Consider the following 20,602-nt stretch of genomic DNA (forward strand, 5'->3'; position numbering starts at 1 on the left):
TTTATTGTGGCAACCATGTATTGTCACTTTAAATACAACTATAACAGAGTTGCTAGTACCAATTTAGAAGCAGCAAAAGTTCATACATTTGTTAAACAGTAATATTTCTGCTTTTTCCTACCTTTAGAAGCAACCTGATATGTTGTTTTTTGTTATCATTTCTAGGAATTTTATTAATGCTTGTTCTGAACATTTAGCTACTTTGACTTTTTTTTTATCATTTCTTTGAATTGTATTGCTACTTTGACTCTTTTAGCTAAGATTCTAGGCCATTTAGCATTGGCCTTTCTCTTTTCTTCCTCAAAGAATAGTGTTTTCTGCTTCTTTACTGGTTTTTGTTTAATTAACTTTATGAATTAATGATTTCTTGTTATTTTTCCATATGATTTTTGACAACAGCTGAAAGACATGACTATCTTAGTACAAGGTTGTTTTATATATGTGGTTATTAGTTCTATGTGGTTTATGATATTGAATATTCCCTCTTTTTGTTGTGTGTATTATTGTGAGGATAAAATTGCTCCCGTTATAACAAATGCTGCATTTTATAATCGAACATATGGTAAAAATCATATGGAAAAATAACAAGGTTGTATGCGAAGGTGACGAATTATGTCACGAAAAGTAATATTGGCCAAAAAAACATCTTCGCTGAGTGATTCAAGGTGTTCTCTCGGGTATTTGGAGGTAGCATAATTGGAAAAAAAGAACACAGTTAAGAGTCCTTTAAATACATCTATTGCATTTTTCTCTTCTATCGAAGGAGGGAAAGATGCAATTGATTTTTTTAAAGGACACTTAACTTTATTATGTTGGAACAAAATGTGTTTAACAATAAACCTTAAAGAGTTTTGATGATAACAAGGTATTAAAAATTGTAAATTGGATTAGCTAATATTTGTTCAAGTGTACAGGACCATAATTATAAAGTTACATCATCATTGGTTCTGAATGAGCAAATAAAGAGCTATGGAAACAACAAAAATTTGAAGCTTGGACGCTCCTGAAGGCAACTTGCTCCTAAAGAAAAAGCGCTCCTGAAGTCAAGCTGCTCCTGAAGAAATAGCGCTCCTGAAGTAAGCTGCTCCTGAAGAATAGTGCTCCTGAAGACAAGAGGTCCAGAAGTCACATCATCAGAAGCTGCATCATCAGAAGCTGCAGAAGTCATCTCATCAGAAGCTGCATCATCAGAAGCTGCCTCATCAGAAGCCATTTCACCAGAAGCTGAATATCAACTGGATTTGCAAAGAATCAAGAATTGAAGAATCATCAATGCAAAAGCTGTCTATTGGATTCGAAAACACAAACAAAGGATTAGTGGAGTTTGCAACGGTCATTTCAAAGGTGTTTGAAGGCATGTGTTTGCAATTTGGACGAAAGCGTTGACATTGTACTTTGTACGAATTGTACAACCACGTTCTCCACTACTCTGTTTTGTGTCTGCACTTCAAGACAAGAAAACAGCTCCAGAATACGGTCTCGCCTGCATAGATGTTCCTTTGGATAAGGAATGGATTTCAAATTGGTTCTTCATAGGACAACAACCAAATCAGGCAAAAGATCATTGGTGAAAGATCAAGCTTCAACAACGACTCTTTGGTGTGCTGGCAATTTCACAACGTCTCTTTCACACCTCTATATAAAGGAGTGAAGACCTAGAGAATTGGTAATGCAAGAACGCTGAACGAAAGACTCACAAAGATTTTCACAAGTACCAAACCTCTGCTGAAATTGTTCTGCATTCACTTAGAATTTCTGTGTCTCAAAGTCATATCTTAGAAATTCTTAAGTCCATTGAGTCTGTATCTGATTTGTATTGTGAGCACCTCTGATTGTATATCAAGTGTTCAACCTTAAACAATTTTCTGTGTAATTTTGTTTAGTTAGGAAGTCTCTTGCAGTTGTGCTTGAGCAGGAAGTCTCTTGATTGTGTTCTTGAGCAAAGGAAGTCTCTTGCTTGTGTGCTTGAGCATTGGAAGTCTCTTGCTTGTGTGCTTGAGCATTTGTAATCAGATATTACTCATAGTGAAATCTCCTTGGAAGTGCAAGGGGGACTGGACTACTTCCGGATTGTGGAAGGAACCAGTATAATTGCTTTGTGTCGTTCTTCTTCTCTCTCTCTGATTTATTCCGCTGCATTTAGATTCTGATTATCACTTCAGAAGCTGTCTCACTTAGCTTCTGATCAGTGTGTTCAGTTTTTAGGAGAAACGAAGAATTTTCCAAAAACACAATTCAACCCCCCTTCTTGTGTTTTTTCTCACCTTCAATTGGTATCTAGAGCCTTGGTCTGTTGTGTATCACTTAACCGTGCAACAGTCAAAGATCTGAGAAAAACATGACTACTCCTCCTCCTGATGGTGATACTAGCTATAAAAATGTCTCACATGATTATAGTGATAGTAAGAAAACCAGTGTTGGAAAAATTCCAAAGTTCAATGGAGACGCTGAAGAGTTCTCTTGGTGGAAGACCAATTTTTACAGTTACATCATGAGCCTAGATGAAGAATTGTGGGATATTCTGGAAGACGGCGTTGGTAGTTTAGTCCTTGATGAAGAAGGAGCTGCTGTGGATAGAAAGAAACATACTCCAGAACTGAGGAAACTTTACAAGAAGCATCATATTATCAGAGGAGCTCTTGTCACTGCCATACCCAAAGCAGAATACATGAAGATGAGTGACAAATCCACTGCTAAAGCTATGTTTGCTTCTCTCTGTTCAAATTATGAAGGGAGCAAGAAGGTCAAAGAAGCAAAGGCTCTCCTGCTTGTACATCAGTATGAGTTATTCAAAATGAAGGATGATGAAACTATTGAGGAGATGTACTCAAGGTTTCAAACCTTAGTTTCTGGTCTACAGATTCTAAAGAAGAGCTATGTTGCTTCTGATCATGTAAGCAAGATACTCAGAAGCTTACCTGCCAGATGGAGACCAAAAGTGACTGCCATTGAGGAAGCTAAAGATTTAAACACTTTAAGTGTCGAAGATCTTGTTAGTTCTCTCAAAGTTCATGAGTTAAGTCTTAATGAACATGAGTCTACTAAGAAGAGTAAATCAATAGCTCTTCCATCCAAAGGCAAGTCATCAAAAGCTCTCAAAGTGGTTGAATCTGAAGAGGAAGAACAGTCAAGTTCAGATTCTGAACCAGATGCTGCAGAAATGGCCATGCTCTCAAACAGACTTCAATATCTGGCCAAGAAGAACAGAAAGTTTCTCTCCAGAAGGGGTAACTCCAGAAGCTCAAGGAAAGAAGATCAGAAGGGATGCTTCAACTGTAAGAAGCCAGGTCACTTCATTGCTGAATGCCCTGATCTTCAAAGAGAAAAGTCAAAGGACAAGTCAAAGAGGTCTACCTTCAAACCAAGCAAACTCAAGAAGCAGATTAAGCAGAGTTTAATGGCAACCTGGGATGATTTGGGTAGTGAATCTGGATCTGATAAAGAGGAAGCTGATGAAGATGCAAAGGTAGCTGTTGGGTTGGTAGCAACAGCAACTTCAGAAGCTGGATCAGATTCAGACTCAGAAGATGAAAATGAGGTATATTCCAAAATTCCCAGAGATGAACTTGTTGAGTCACTTAAAGAACTTCTTACACATTTTGAAGTAAGAACCAATGAGTTGAAGGATTTAAAAGAAAAATATGCTGATTTGGTACAACAGCAAAAATCAACTCTATTGGATCTGAAAGCTTCTGAACAGGGACTTAGGGGCTTTGACTTCATGTGTAAAACATATGAAGACCAGCTCAGGTTCTTATGTCAGAAGCTACAAGAAAAGTGTAATGAAAAACCTTTAAGTAATCATGAAATTGCTCTTGAAGACTTCATTATATCTGGCATTGACAGAAGCAGAGTGGCTTCTATGATTTATAGCATTTACAAGAACAATGGCAGAGGAATTGGTTTTCCAGAAGTGAAACTGGAGAAAACCAATCTAAAGTCTTGTTGTGAATGTATCAAGGAAGGTCTGAAAACATTCTTTGTACCAGAAGGGGCTGAGTTGGAAACTGTTGTTCAATCAGAACCTGAAGCTTCCAGTTTTAAGGCTAAGATTACTTCAAAGCCAAAGAACTCTAAGTCAAAGGCTATGATCAAATCTGATTCCAAAACTTCAAAGGTTAGGATCCTGAAAAGATCAGAACCTATTCCTCAGAGTCTGGTGAAACCAAAATCTGGGGTTCTGAAGTCTAAGTTTCAGAAGAAGACAGTTGCTGCTTCTGAAGTACCAAAACCTAAGGTGATGGTTAATCAGAAGCAACCCAACTCACAGCACAAGGTACAAGAAGTGAAGAGTAAAGCCTTAAGTACTAACCTTCCAGGACCCATAGAACAATGGGTACCTAAATCTAAAAATGTCAATGATGCAGGTATGTCTAAGAGCAGTGCCAAAGCAAAGATCATGGTACCTAGACAGCGGTTGCTCAAGACACATGACAGGAGACAAGTCCATGTTCCTCAGCCTAACAATGAAAGAGGGAGGAAATGTGAAATTTGGAGGCAACCAGTCAGGCAGGATCATAGGTACAGGAACTATTGGTAATTCCTCTACCTCAATTAATAATGTATGGTTGGTAGATGGTCTTGAACATAACCTTTTGAGCATAAGTCAATTTTGTGATAATGGTTATGATGTGCTTTTTGAAAAACCCAACTGTACAGTAATCAACAAGAAAGACAAATCCATTGTGTTCAAGGGAAAGAGAGTTGACAATGTCTATAAAATCAATCTTTCTGAACTGGCTGATCAGAAGGTGATCTGCCTACTATCAGTGAATGATAAGAAATGGATGTGGCACAGAAGGTTGGGACATGCTAACTGGAGGTTAATCTCTAAGCTTAGTAAGTTACAACTTGTGAAAGGGCTACCAGACATTGACTATCATTCAGATGCACTTTGTGGTGCATGTCAGAGAGGGAAAATTGTGAAATCATCTTTTAAAACCAAAGACATTGTCTCAACCTCAAGACCTTTAGAATTACTCCATATTGATTTATTTGGACCAGTAAGTACTGCATCCTTATATGGAAGTAGATATGGATTAGTCATTGTTGATGATTACAGCAGATGGACTTGGGTGAAATTCATAAAGAGTAAAGATGTTGCGTGTGATGTATTCAGTAGCTTCTGCACTCAAATTCAATCTGAAAAAGAATCAAAAATTTTGAAAGTCAGAAGTGATCATGGTGGAGAATTTGAAAATGAGCCATTTGAAGCTTTTTGTGAAAAACATGGAATTTTCCATGAATTCTCTTCTCCTAGAACACCACAACAAAATGGAGTTGTAGAGAGAAAGAATAGAACTTTACAAGAAATGGCCAGAACCATGATTCATGAAAACCATTTACCAAAACATTTTTGGGCAGAAGCAGTGAATACAGCATGCTATGTTCAAAACAGGATCTATATTAGACCTATTTTGGAGAAAACAGCATATGAACTCTTTAAAGGAAGAAAACCCAATATCTCTTACTTTCATCAATTTGGATGTACTTGTTACATTCTGAACAACAAGCTCTACCTAAAGAAATTTGATGCCAAGGCCCAAAGAGGAATCTTTTTAGGTTACTCTGAAAGGTCAAAGGCATACAGAGTGTATAATTCAGAAACACTCTGTGTTGAAGAATCTATGCACGTTAAATTTGATGACAAGGAGCTTGAAGATAAAACTTCAAAGCAGGGTGAAAGTTTTGCAGAGATACAGGTTCCTGAAGCTACTCCAGAACCTGATCAGATAGCTGAGTCTGAAGATAGTCCAGAAGCTGAACCCACATCAGAAGCGCAAGATGAAACTGCTTCTGATAAAGCACAAGATGGCTCACATCAAGAAGATCCTCCCAGAAACACATTCAAACACAAGTCTTCACATCCTGAGGAGCTAATCATTGGAAACAAAGATAGTCCAAGAAGAACAAGATCACATTTCAGACAAGAAGAGTCAATGATTGGACTAATCTCAATGATTGAACCTACAACAGTTGATGAAGCACTCTCAGATGATGGATGGATCCTAGCTATGCAAGAAGAGTTGAATCAATTTCAAAGAAATGATGTGTGGGATCTGGTACCCAAACCTCAGCACAAGAACATTATTTGAACAAAATGGGTATTCAGAAACAAGCTGAATGAGCAAGGTGAAGTAACAAGAAACAAAGCCAGACTTGTTGCACAAGGGTATAGTCAACAAGAAGGCATTGATTACACTGAAACGTTTGCTCCAGTTGCAAGATTGGAAGCAATCAGGTTACTTCTTTCCTATGCAGTTAATCATGGCATAATATTATATCAGATGGATGTCAAGAGTGCATTTCTCAATGGTGTCATAGAAGAAGAAGTGTATGTTAAGCAACCTCCTGGATTTGAGGATATTAAATATCCTGACCATGTTTTTAAATTGAAGAAATCACTATATGGCTTGAAACAAGCTCCCAGAGCTTGGTATGATAGACTAAGTAATTTCTTAATCAAAAATGATTTTAAGAGAGGACAGGTTGACACTACACTCTTCAGAAGGACCCTTGGGAAAGATATTCTTGTTGTGCAAATATATGTTGATGATATAATATTTGGTTCTACTAATGCATCTCTTTGCAAGGAATTTTCTGAGTTAATGCAGGATGAATTTGAAATGAGCATGATGGGAGAGCTGAAGTTCTTCCTTGGCATTCAAATCAATCAATGCAAAGATGGAGTCTATGTTCATCAATCAAAGTACACAAAGGAGCTTCTGAAGAAGTTCAAACTTGAAGATTGTAAAGTGATGAACACTCCAATGCATCCTACGTGCAACCTGAGCAAAGAAGATGAAGGAGCTAAAGTAGATCAGAAGCTGTATAGAGGTATGATTGGTTCTTTGTTATACCTCACTGCATCTAGGCCAGATATTTTATTCAGTGTATGCTTGTGTGCAAGATTCCAATCAGATCCTAGAGAATCTCATATGACTGCTGTCAAGAGAATCTTCAGGTATTTGAAGGGAACAACTAATCTTGGACTCCTTTATAGGAAATCCTTAGATTATAAGCTAATTGGATTCTGTGATGCTGATTATGCTGGTGATAGGATTGAAAGAAAATCAACCAGTGGCAATTGTCAATTTCTGGGTGATAATCTTATATCCTGGGCTAGCAAAAGACAAACAACTATTGCTATGTCTACAGCAGAAGCAGAATACATTTCAGCTGCAAGTTGTTGTACACAACTACTTTGGATGAAACATCAGTTGGAAGATTATCAGATAACTGCTAACAGTATTCCCATTTATTGTGATAATACTGCTGCTATTTGTTTGTCTAAAAATCCAATTTTGCATTCAAGAGCTAAGCACATTGAAATCAAACACCATTTTATCAGAGATTATGTTCAAAAAGGAATTTTAGATATACAATTCATTGATACTGAAAATCAATGGGCTGATATATTTACTAAGCCTTTAACTGTTGAAAGATTTGATTTTATTAAGAAAAATTTGAACATGCACTTCGTGTCTGATTAAATGTTTGCTTGCTCCTGAATAGGATTTTAGGTTCTGAAGTTAGTTCAGAAGCAGTAGTCCATCAGAAGCTCTTTATTGAGGTTCTGAGGAAAACTCGCTTCTGATGATGACATCAGCATCTGAAGTCCAGAAGCTGGATTTGTTGCTTCTGAATAGTTGGATTAGTGGAAACGTTAGGAGTTACTTTTTAAAGTAACTTCTGGCCCACTAACTTGGTAGTTACTCTGTGAACTTCTTACGTGGCCTGTATGTGTTGGTGTATAACTAAAAGGGCAATGATGATTTAAAAGCTTTGAAAGTACTTTTCACGCGCCCCCAATTTTGTCATTAATGTTATGTTTGTTTGTCTCTTTTGAATTGCAATCGTTTTACTTTTAACACTTTGTCAATTCACACACTACTCACTCACAACAAACATATTTGCTCTCAAACCGTTTGCGAAGTAAGCGCATTCTCTCAACCTTGGAACCCTAAAAATCTTCATCTTCTTCAAATCTTCGTCAATCATCAAATGGCATCATCAAGCTCAAAAGTTTCAGAATCTACTTCAAACAAGCAAAGCGTATCAGAATCTGGGTCCATCTACAAAGAAAAGACTATGGATATTCCATGGGAATCCTTGATAGTCCAAATAGAGTCACCAGTGGATTTTACTTCACTCAAGAAGTACGAAGTAAACATGGAAGGCTTAATAGAAACACAGGAGCTGTCTGAGTATTTCAGAATGCTAAATGGGCCAACATATGTGAATTTGGTCAAGGACTTTTGGTTAAAAGCTGAAGTGTACAATGAAAAGCCTGCAAAAGTTGTAAGCAAACAAGCTGGGTCAAAGAAAGGGAAAATGGTCATGGATATGAATCCTACATCATTTGACAGCTTAGAAATAAGGTCTGAAGTGATGGGCATTCCTATAACCATCACTGAGGAAGTTATAGCTAAAGCTTGTAGAAGGCATGCAGAGGGAAGATTCCAAGAAATAGTCAGGAAGGAAGATGTCCTGCTACAAGGTTACTACAACACTCTTTTGGGTGGGAAGAAGGATGCAAAGCCTTCTGAAATGGAGATTCACAACAGGATGTTGGTGAAATTCAGTAATGATTGCTTCTTTCAAAGAGCAGGAGGATCTGACCAACCCAACAATCAACAGAAGCTAGCAATTTACTTCATGGCTATTTTGGAAAAGATAAACTTCCCAAGATATGTAATGGATCATCTCTGCTGGGCCATAAATGAAAGCACTATCAGAGGAAGAAAACAAGTACCCTATGGAAGATTGCTGTCTGAAATCTTTCATCAAGGAAGGGTGCTGGAGTTCTTAAAAAGGACAAGGAGTGCTTCTGATAAATGTTTCAAAGTCTCTACTGCTGAAAGGACTATCAGTAGCAGGAGCTTACACTCTATGAAGTTCTTCAAAGAAGCTCCTAAAGATGAGAAATGGTTGGAGTTGACCACAGAAGAATCTGAGATTATCAGAGACTTTCCTTCCATAGTTAAGGAAAGTAATCCTGAACATTTAGCTAGATTAGTAGCTGAGTACGTCTTGGAGGAAGATGCGAGGTCTCAGGAGGAAGCTGCTCTTGCTAAAGGAAAAGGCAAGAAGGCCAAAGCAGTTGCTGTGTCAGAAGCTGCTGGTTCTGATGCACCTAAAGGAAAAAGGGCCAGAACTAGTTCTGAATCTGATGCTGCTCCTACTAAAGGAAAGAAGGCCAGAACCAGTACTGAGTCAGAAGCTGCTATTGCTAAAGCTGCTAAGTCTGAAGCTAAACCTGTTTCTATCAAGGATAAAGGAAAGATGCAGAAGATTGGTGCTGCTTCTATTCCTCAGAAGAGAAGAAAAGGTAAGGCAGACTTGGTAATCACTCAAGAGCAGCTGGAGGAAGCTCTTGAAGAAATGGAAAAAGAAGAGGCTGATCCCAAGCTGAAGAAGAAGAAGGCTCCCCTTCAACTTGTGAGTCCTATGGTTGAGATGACTCCAATAAGGAAAAGGATGGCAGATGAACGTGCTTCTGAACTTATTGCAGACAAAAAGGATCTAAAAGCACAATACACTCATCAAAGAGATGAAAAGCTCAAGGCCTTGGGATTGGAAGATTGTGATAGGTTCTACAAAGATAAATTGGCTGAAGTAAGAGCCATTGCTGGTAAGCCCACTGAAGACAATGAGGAAGACGATATGATGCTCATGTTTGAAAATGCTCCAGAAGAGGGAACTTCAGAAGTAGTTCCTCAAGCTGCTGATCCACAAGAGATCACTTCTGAAGCTGGCCCTGCAGATCAGGTAATTCAGATTCCAGTCACCTCTATCCCCATTTCACCTTCTTCAACATCTGTACCTGAACCAATAGAAGACACTTCTGTCTTAGACAATCTTGCTCTCCATTACTCAGGTGAGTTACCCATAGACAAATCCACCTCAGAAAAAGCCTCTGAAACAACTCCAGAAGCAGCTGCTTCTGAAAATGTTGTTTCAGAAAACCCTCATCAACAAACACCTGAACCACATAAACCCACAACACCCCCACAATCACCAACAGCTACCATTGACCCCCAACTCAACACTCAAACATCAACTTCACCACAACAACCACCATCTGAAACTGAATTTCAACCTTTACCTGAACACTCTCCTGAACCAACTCCCATGGATGTTGACATCTCTCTAGTCAATGTTCAAGCCTCAACCTCCACCACACACATTGATTCTGACCAGCCCTCATCTTCTAACACACAAACACACCTTACCATTCCAGTTCCTAACCCTATTCAAGACTTAGAAATCAGTAATTCTGATCTTGAAATCCTTGAACATCCACCCACAAACATCCTGGAATCTGGATATATCAATTCTGAGCTTCAGACAATCCTTAGTCAATTGCTTAATCTTGTGGATCAACGAAGGACAATTGATCTCACAAGTGCATATGAAGACTCCTGGGCATCACTTCAGAACCGGGCAACTGAGCTAATTGAAAGCTTAAGGGCTAAGTGCATCAGAAGCAAGGAAGCTTCTGTCAGGAAGTTAATGGAGCATCTGAATCAGAGTCTCAGAATAAGAAGTTCTACACTGCTCCTGGCAAACCAGCCTTTCTTTTTAGAAACGGATTACTTGACCAGAGAAGCAAGGTTGTGTAAGCTTCTGAAGAAACAGATGGCACAGCAGCAGCAAGAAGCTAAGGAAAGGGAACAGGCTCTTCTCCAGAGGCAACAACAGCTTGAAGAACTGTTGCAGAAGAAGATTGAAGAAATGGAGGAGATGAAGAAACAACATCAAACCAACACTTAGTTGCACACCCTTGTGTTTTTCTTTTTGTTTGTTGTTTGTTTTGAATTCCTAGTCCTTGCTTCTGAAACCATTCTGTTTTAATTCTCTTTGCTTCTGAATGCTTACTGATTCTGACTGTTTAGCTGCTTCTGACAATTGAATATACATGATTTTTGCTCTGATTTATTTAGTTCATTGCTTAGTATACTCTCTCACGGTTGAGTTTTTCTCATATCTTTTTGTATTTTGTGCTTAGATTTTTTTTTAATTTTTTTTGATAATGACAAAAGGGGGAGTATATTCTGACAAGTATTTAAAGGCTCTGAGCCCCATTAATGGCATTTGAAATTTTTGAAAAACTTCTATCTTTTTACCTTATTGGTATAAGCTATGAATGAACGAAGGAGTATCAAAATTCAAGTAAAGTTAATTGAACCATTCTTCTTATCTATAAGTAAATTCTTTCATTGATTCAGTTTTGCTTTTAAGCTCTGATAATAATTATTGCGCGCAAAATGAATTTAATTAACCTGGATAGAACTTAGGGGGAGCTTACAAACCTCACCTTAAAGACTATCAGACTCAGGGGGAGTTTGAGCTTACAAACCTCAGATTCTGAGCTTACAAACCTCAGAACCCCAAAGTCAACTTGTTAATTAGATTAACAACAATTGATCAATTTTAAATACTTTTGTTTGTCATCATCAAAAAGGGGGAGATTGTTGGAACAAAATGTGTTTAACAATAAACCTTAAAGAGTTTTGATGATAACAAGGTATTAAAAATTGTAAATTGGATTAGCTAATATTTGTTCAAGTGTACAGGACCATAATTATAAAGTTACATCATCATTGGTTCTGAATGAGCAAATAAAGAGCTATGGAAACAACAAAAATTTGAAGCTTGGACGCTCCTGAAGGCAACTTGCTCCTAAAGAAAAAGCGCTCCTGAAGTCAAGCTGCTCCTGAAGAAATAGCGCTCCTGAAGTAAGCTGCTCCTGAAGAATAGTGCTCCTGAAGACAAGAGGTCCAGAAGTCACATCATCAGAAGCTGCATCATCAGAAGCTGCAGAAGTCATCTCATCAGAAGCTGCATCATCAGAAGCTGCCTCATCAGAAGCCATTTCACCAGAAGCTGAATATCAACTGGATTTGCAAAGAATCAAGAATTGAAGAATCATCAATGCAAAAGCTGTCTATTGGATTCGAAAACACAAACAAAGGATTAGTGGAGTTTGCAACGGTCATTTCAAAGGTGTTTGAAGGCATGTGTTTGCAATTTGGACGAAAGCGTTGACATTGTACTTTGTACGAATTGTACAACCACGTTCTCCACTACTCTGTTTTGTGTCTGCACTTCAAGACAAGAAAACAGCTCCAGAATACGGTCTCGCCTGCATAGATGTTCCTTTGGATAAGGAATGGATTTCAAATTGGTTCTTCATAGGACAACAACCAAATCAGGCAAAAGATCATTGGTGAAAGATCAAGCTTCAACAACGACTCTTTGGTGTGCTGGCAATTTCACAACGTCTCTTTCACACCTCTATATAAAGGAGTGAAGACCTAGAGAATTGGTAATGCAAGAACGCTGAACGAAAGACTCACAAAGATTTTCACAAGTACCAAACCTCTGCTGAAATTGTTCTGCATTCACTTAGAATTTCTGTGTCTCAAAGTCATATCTTAGAAATTCTTAAGTCCATTGAGTCTGTATCTGATTTGTATTGTGAGCACCTCTGATTGTATATCAAGTGTTCAACCTTAAACAATTTTCTGTGTAATTTTGTTTAGTTAGGAAGTCTCTTGCAGTTGTGCTTGAGCAGGAAGTCTCTTGATTGTGTTCTTGAGCAAAGGAAGTCTCTTGCTTGTGTGCTTGAGCATTGGAAGTCTCTTGCTTGTGTGCTTGAGCATTTGTAATCAGATATTACTCATAGTGAAATCTCCTTGGAAGTGCAAGGGGGACTGGACTACTTCCGGATTGTGGAAGGAACCAGTATAATTGCTTTGTGTCGTTCTTCTTCTCTCTCTCTGATTTATTCCGCTGCATTTAGATTCTGATTATCACTTCAGAAGCTGTCTCACTTAGCTTCTGATCAGTGTGTTCAGTTTTTAGGAGAAACGAAGAATTTTCCAAAAACACAATTCAACCCCCCTTCTTGTGTTTTTTCTCACCTTCATATTATGCTGCCTCCAAGTGCCTAAGACAACACCTTGAATCACTAAGCGAGGATGTCTTTTGGCCAACAACACTTTTCGTGACTTAGTTTGTCGTCTTCAAATAGAGCTTGGGCTTACTTTTCGTGACTTGATAAGCTGTAGTCGGTTTAGGCTTGAAAACACTTTGAGTTGGTCGTGGGTTTAGGAACTACAATACTAAAGAAAAATGAAAAATAAAAATAAAGAGATGGAATGGAAAAGCTATGTGATCCCTTTTCCTCCATGTGTAAAAGGGTACATGTGTTCCGAATTTTTTTTTATTATATATAATATGATGCTATTTTTAAGTGGAAATGGAATGGATGGAATGGTAAAGAGATTTGTAAGGTTCATGTTTTTGTACGTATTAATAATAACTTTAAATGGAAAATCAAAAAAATAAAAGATGCTAACTTCATGTTTTTGTTTATAAATTTACTTTTGATTAGTTTACTGCTTCCGATCAAGCACCATAATTTGATGATTTTGATCTGTCAGGTCATGAAACTTTAGTGTTCTTTCTAAAAACTTGAAATGTTTAAACGTGCAATCAATTGATTTGTGAGGTTCATTCGTTTATATATATCCAAAGTTGAGAAAAATGTACAATCACTTGATTGTTACTTCCATTTCGTTTGACTGCATATTTTCCCCGTCTCCGAAACTATTCTTGAAATCCTTATAGCTGATCAATGATCCTTTTAGTTTTTGTACTTGTAGTTTGACGTGCCTTCGGAGATCTTCATATGGGGTAATAGATTCTCATCATTAAGATCAATTTTAACTTTTTGTTCTAACCAACCAAAGGCACACATATGATTTGATTTCCACCAATGTTTGATGAACAGTTTTCAAATTTTTAATAGTTTTGTTGATGCACCACCTATTTCAAATACTATGAGAATTGTTGTTTGATTCTTCAAAGGGGATTTGTGGTTGGAAACTTGTGTGCCTTCGAATGATGTTTTTTTTTTTTTTTTCCCAGAGTGTAGATGATGATCTACACTTTATGGTTTAGAGAGATATGGGTTTGTGTGAGATTTGGTAAAGTTTGATAAGATAAAGTTATAATCTAAAGATTAATGAGTTTGATAGAAATATGGTATTTAATAAAACATTACGCTGTCGTTTGATTTTTGTAGCCGACCTCATTTAATGGGATAAGACTTACTTCTTATGGCTTGGCTGTTTGATGAGTTTAGAGGAAAACAACCCAAGCATACCCAGAATGTTGTTGGCTGAACATTTCACCTCATTTTTTTTATGATTCTCGTGTTTATTAGACGAATGATTCACAAGCTGCTGGGCCTACAAAAAGAATACATCGACAGAAGATTTTATATTTAAATTTAACCATATTATCACAAAATAAGAATAAGAAACTTTATGATTTCTGACATAAGAATAATATGAACCTAAAGACATTTAAGTAACATAAAGAGCTCTAGTTTTTATATTGTGATTTCCCTTAACACGATCTTCTTGATTTGGATTAAAGAGATTTAATTGGCTCAAAATTTAATCAGCATATAATTTTGTTAAGTCAATGAATCAAGAGGCCTTAAGACGGTGTTATACATTGTATGCACCGTACCGAAGTAGAACCAACCAACAATTATGATAACACTTCGGAATGGTGTTATGCATTAGAAATGATATTGAACTTATTCTATTAACAACTCGGAATGGTGTTATACATTACAGATTGTAAAATATCTCTAAGGATGATTGTACACATCCTTGCAGCAAAATATATATTGCTTCTTCAGGTAAGAGTACAAAGTGTAGCTTCGATTAACATAGTAAATCTGGATCTTAACATAGGTAATGTTAGAGTTCAAACGACGACAAAGTCTAAAGCCAACTAATAAGACCAATTGATTTTTCCTCACACAGAGTTACAAATCGTCTTCTTTGAACAAATCGTCTCCTAATATAATAGAAAACAATAATAAAGTTTACGAGTTTGAAGGAAAGACAATGAGTAAACTTTGTAATATGTTTTGAGCATTTTGGAAAATTGCATTTAGTTCACTATTAAGTATAAATTATTGTCCAGATAACTCCCTGAGTTCTTTAAGTTTCACGTTTGTTTCAGATAGGTCATTTAAGTTTCTAAGGTTTCAGATAGGTCCTTTAAGTTTCGAGTTTGTTTCGGATAGGTCCATTAAGTTTCTAAGGTTTCCGATAAGTCCTTTAATTTTCGAGTTTGGCTTTACGGACAGATCAACTTTGGCTTAACGGAGGTTGATAGAAAGGACCTATCTGAAACAAACTCGAAACTTAAAGGACCTATCTAAAACCTTAAAAACTTAAAGGACATATCCGAAACAAACTCGAAACTTAAAGAACCTATCTGAAACCTTAAAAACTTAAAGGACATATCCGAAACAAACTCGAAACTTAAAGGACCTATCTGAAACCCTTGAAACTTAAAGGATCTATCTGAAACAAACATGAAACTTAAAGGATCTGGGGAGGTATTTGGCCTAAATTATTCTTTAACTACAATATAGCTGCATGCAAGTCATTATATCATTAGATCATTTTTAAATAATCAATATCACTGAGTAAAATAATTAAAATAAAGACGATGGTAATATATAGAACTTAACTCATATTAATATTCCATATTAAGGTATCGGAAAACAATACAAAACAAGACAATTTCTAGACTTAGAGTTTGAAAGGAAATAATTAAACACGGTTACATTTCTTATCTTTATATGCACCTATAAAGTTATTTAATATGACTAATTTGTCCATACCAACTTCTTAGCCATGCAACATTAGAAATGTGAATTGGTTTCCTGAAATAAATTGTTTAGGACAACTGAACGTAGGATATCATGAGCATTGTACATTTAGAAGAGTCCCTAATCATTTAGAAGATTCCATGAACTGACAGCCCTTCTTCTTGCTGACTATATGGATATGCTCGATAATTGGATATTTGCCTATTCATTGTCTGAACAGCATGGTCTTTCAGTAAGGAATTGTTCCCAAAACACATCATTCACTCCGTGTCGAGCAGCTGCTTTGACTTGGACGTTACCTAAAGGCTCCTTAGTGAAAAGACAAAAGAAAGATGAGTTCAGATCAATACTAATGAGAGAGAGATGATGGAGAAGGGTGATTAAGTAGAGAAGATGATCACTAGCTGATTAGAACCATATAAAATGAAGATATGTGTTTAGAGACGAAAAAATTGAATTTATCAAAATAAATAAAATAATAGTAAAGATATGAGAAATACATATTCATATATCAATAAGAGTAGAATTTATTGTTCTAACATAAATGATCCATAATAAGGAAAAATTAAGATATGCGTATTGAATATTTGACAAAAAATGAACGTAAATCAACTTGAGGATTTGGTATTGATGATGTACCTTTGGTACTTCGTCGATTTGATTTTTAAGAGTTATGATTGTTTTCATAAGAGCATCGTCATCGCCATCTTCCGATTCACCTGATGTTATCAAACCTAGATTGGATCCTTTGGTTAGACCAATTGGATCATACATTGAGAACATATTCAAGCTATTTAAGTTGATCAACCTATTAGATCTGAAATTCCATTAAACAAGGGTTAACTTGATCAAATTGAATTCAGATGAATCACATAAGAGATCATCAATGTATTCAAAGAGGAAGTGAAATTTTACAAATATTCTTTGTAAACAAAGATACACAGGACCATAGACAGGAAAAAATATATATTATGAAGATATAAAAAATAAATAAACAGATAACTCGATGAGAAACAAAGACGAAACACAATGGAGAAGTATAAGATGGAATGAAGAGGCGACGGCGTCCTTTATACAAAACAAGTAACGGAAGACGAGATACGGATTTAGGGTTAAAACATGGGCTTGGGCCTAGGTAAGTTTCATGCCATAGGTAGACACATGCGAAAATTGCTCTTCAGGCTTCCTTTTTTCTCCCAGCAACCCCTAAAAGACAAAAATATCCCAAACGACAACTAGCTTTTATTTTGTACCCAACGATATCTTTATCTTTATATATCTAAATGTTAAACAGTGTTGCAAGCAACCCTAATCCCGCCCTATTTGATTACCTTAAAAAAGCATTATGAAAAAAATTCTTTGGTGGGAGTTGAACCAAGTTACAGATGGTCATTCTTGATAGTTTTTGCCGTTACACCACACATGTTTTTGTTAAATTAATTTCACTTTCAAATTCTAAATCCCCCTCCCACTTCTTATCCCACTTTTTCCATTTCCCGTTAACTGTTATTTTCTCTCCCTTCTATCACGCGCATCATTTTTTGTTCTCAAATAGTTATTTTGGTGTTTTAATTGTTGTTAGAACTCTGGTTACACCCCCCATTTTCTTATCCCACCTTTTCCACTTAACCGCTTCTTATTCCACCTTTTCCACTTCTCATAAACTATCATTTTCTTTCCCTTCAGTTACGCGTATCATTTTTTGTTCTTAAATATTTGTTCAAAATTGTTGTTAGAACTTTGATTGCACAGGTTGAATGACTTATATTGAACTATAGAATTTGAAGTGATCTGTAGATTCGTCATGATTTTTAAATTCTTTTCCTACTCTCTAAATTCTGTGAATTGATCTTTTTTTTTTCTTTCTCTTTTTCTTTTACTGTTTCTTTCTATGCATGTAAAATTGTTCACAATAATAGTGATCATAGTTAAATATGTTACTGAATTTCAAATGCATATGAATTAACAAAAAACCCGTGCATCACACGGGTCAGAGTCTAGTTTAACTATTGTTCCAACAATAGCGGCTAAGTACCACCGACTTAGATGGTTGTTGACTTCTGTTGTGCTCTTATCATTCTTACAACATAAATGTTTTGGTTGCTGTTATCTTTAAAATTTTTAAAATGTTAAGATAAAAGATGACAACGAAATTTTAAAATTGAACGCTGTCTGCAATAACCACAAAGACCGTCAACATGAGTATTTGAGCAAAATTCGCACTATTATCACAGTGACAATAAGATAGATTCTCGTATCACATTGCAATAAGTTTACAAAATTTGTTCTATGTAATTTGTTTACACTATCAACCAATCATAACCAATCATACCAATGAACATTTTCCTCTTTTTGCTAACATTGACAACAGATTCTACATGAGACAGAGAGACAAAGCTTACCAACTCCTCTATGATTCCAACAAATGTATTGTGCGGAATCTCATCTCCTCTACAATGTTCCTCTGCATGACTATGCTCAAAAGAAGAGATCCCAGTCAAATAAGCATTTGATTACCATGGCTTTAGTGCTTGTAAAATGTACTCCAAAGAAGAGATCCCAGTAAAATAAGCATTTGATTATCATACTCCAGTTTACCTGCTTGACAAAGTTGAAGTTAGGTTTTGGCATAAAAATAATGCATGCAAAGTAAGCTCAAACAATACACATAAATTTTGACAGTGAAAATGAAAGAACACTCGCTAAATTTAGTTGAATTTATCAACAAAGGATAAATCTGGATATTAGTTAGCATTATATATTTTGTATCAGTGTTGTCATCACAGATCGTAAAAATTAGCGGTTTGTGCAAATTTCACTACACAAAAGTGTTCTAGCTTATCTACTAGCATAACCTTTATGAGACTGTTTGGGAGAGAAATTTAGTAAACAGTTTATGACAGCTCTCATAAAGCTTTTTTCAGCTTATTTTCATAAGTTCTCTAAGATAACTTCTGAAAATCACTTATAGCTTATGCAAAAAGTAATTTAACTTAAACTACTTATGTAACCTTATACCTAAGTCCTTATCATGAGAAGTGTTTGTGCTATAAACAGACCCTAACTTAATAGTTCTCTAAAGTTTGATGCAACATAACAACAACTCACACATGCTCCAAAAGGAATTTCAACATTGAATAACACAAGACCAATTTCTAGGTTTCAAAGGAATGAATTGAACTGGAAGCGAAACTGATAATTAAATAAATTGATTCTAATTCAAATCATTTTGACTACAAGCACATAGAAGATCAAATTGAAGTAATAGTGAGTGAAAGTACAAATATTAGGGTTCTGACCAAAAACAAATGATGGAAAATCGATTGTATTGGAGAGAGAAGAAATCACGTGAATCCACTATTCAAACCGAGATCGCAAATTCAAGGTTCCGTCAATGGAGAACAAATGATAAATTCGTCGAATCGAGCATCAACATGAACTTTGAGGTTCTGGCCATGGCGGTGTAGATCGACGAAGGCGGTGGAGATCGGTGCAAGCGCGGTGAAGATCGGAGAGACGGTGGTTATCGGAGCAATCATCGGAGAAGATGATGATTCGCGATAATGAGAGAGGAAGAGAGTGGTGTTATGTGTTTTTGGAGAGAGAGAATGTATTATTTTTGTATTATTTTATTTAACTTTTTTTAACTAAAGGGGATCTTTGACAGGAATAAATTTAAATATAAAAAAATATAAAAATAAAACCAAATTGAATGAAATAAATTTAAATATAAAAAAATATAAAAATAAAACCAAATTGAATGAAACGGTGGCTAATTTTGTTGATATTTACTACCATTGCATTTCGTAGCACGGTTACGGTAGCAAATCGTTGATTTTCTTGTAGTGGAATGGCAAGCAGGAGCAAAAATTTCGCAGCAATCATGAATTTAGTATGAAGTAAGTTATGGAGTAATTTTTAGTTCATTTCTTCCTATATTGATCACACTTAGTAATTATAAGTTTCCTTTGAGAAAAAAATTGTGTTCCTATATATAAGTTCCTATGGGAATTTTTTTTGTATTTGTTTTCAAGGGATAGATAAATGTGAGTTGTAATTTAATTATTTATATGTTAAATAGCTGTAATATACTCCACATTTTGTAATTATAAGTTCCCTTTGAATCCCTAAAAAAAAGTTCCCTTTTAAAAAAATGTATTCTTACATATAAGTCTTTATGTGAGTTGCATTTATTTCTTCCTAAATACATACCTTATAGGTCTAAATCTTAAATTATCATTTTTGTAAACAACCAATTTTACTAATGTTAATGGTTAAAATCTAAAAATCAGATTTTTAATCGAGTCTTTAAATCTCTCTCTCTCTCTCTCTCTCTCTCTCTTAAAACAATAGATATTTTAATTTCAATAATCTCTAATATTTTTTATCTCCCTTAAATTATTTCGTGTTTACGGGTCAAATCTATAATGTGATATACTATATTCTTATATATTATAGTTGATATGACCCGTGTCGATGGTCTAGTTATGTGGAATTCTTTGATGCTCTACCAAAATTAAGACTAAAAAGTACAAAAAAAATCTCATTATTAATTCATTTTCTGTAAAAGAAAAAATAATAATAAAAGCCATTATTTTAGCATCCATGGAAAGAATTAATCAACTCTTTACTATTCCTAAACTGAGTCCACCGTAATCTCCTCCATTATTTTAGAAGTTAGGTTGAAGGAAGACCAATTATATATATGAATTGTTCCTTTGCTTTACCTATCCCCAACTTGTTACTTCCTTACACAACAAATCTTTTATATTTCGATACGTTCTGTCTTCCCAGTACCCCAGGCTGTTTCTTTGTCAATTTTACACCGAGTCTTGCCTTCCTTCATTCCTAATGTCGGACCATCTTTGAATTTAACCAGATTTTAGCTTCACT

General features: G+C 35.8%; 1 pseudogene; it reads left to right on the plus strand.

Moving 5' to 3' along the window:
- Positions 1 to 3,832: 3,832 nt before the first annotated feature.
- Positions 3,833 to 20,602, plus strand: part of LOC146916021 (uncharacterized) — an 86,138-nt pseudogene continuing 69,368 nt past the window's right edge.

This window comes from Medicago sativa, chromosome 6, assembly GCF_051527215.1.
Source record: "Medicago sativa cultivar Bolivia chromosome 6, Bolivia_mono, whole genome shotgun sequence".
Classification (NCBI taxonomy): domain Eukaryota; kingdom Viridiplantae; phylum Streptophyta; class Magnoliopsida; order Fabales; family Fabaceae; genus Medicago; species Medicago sativa.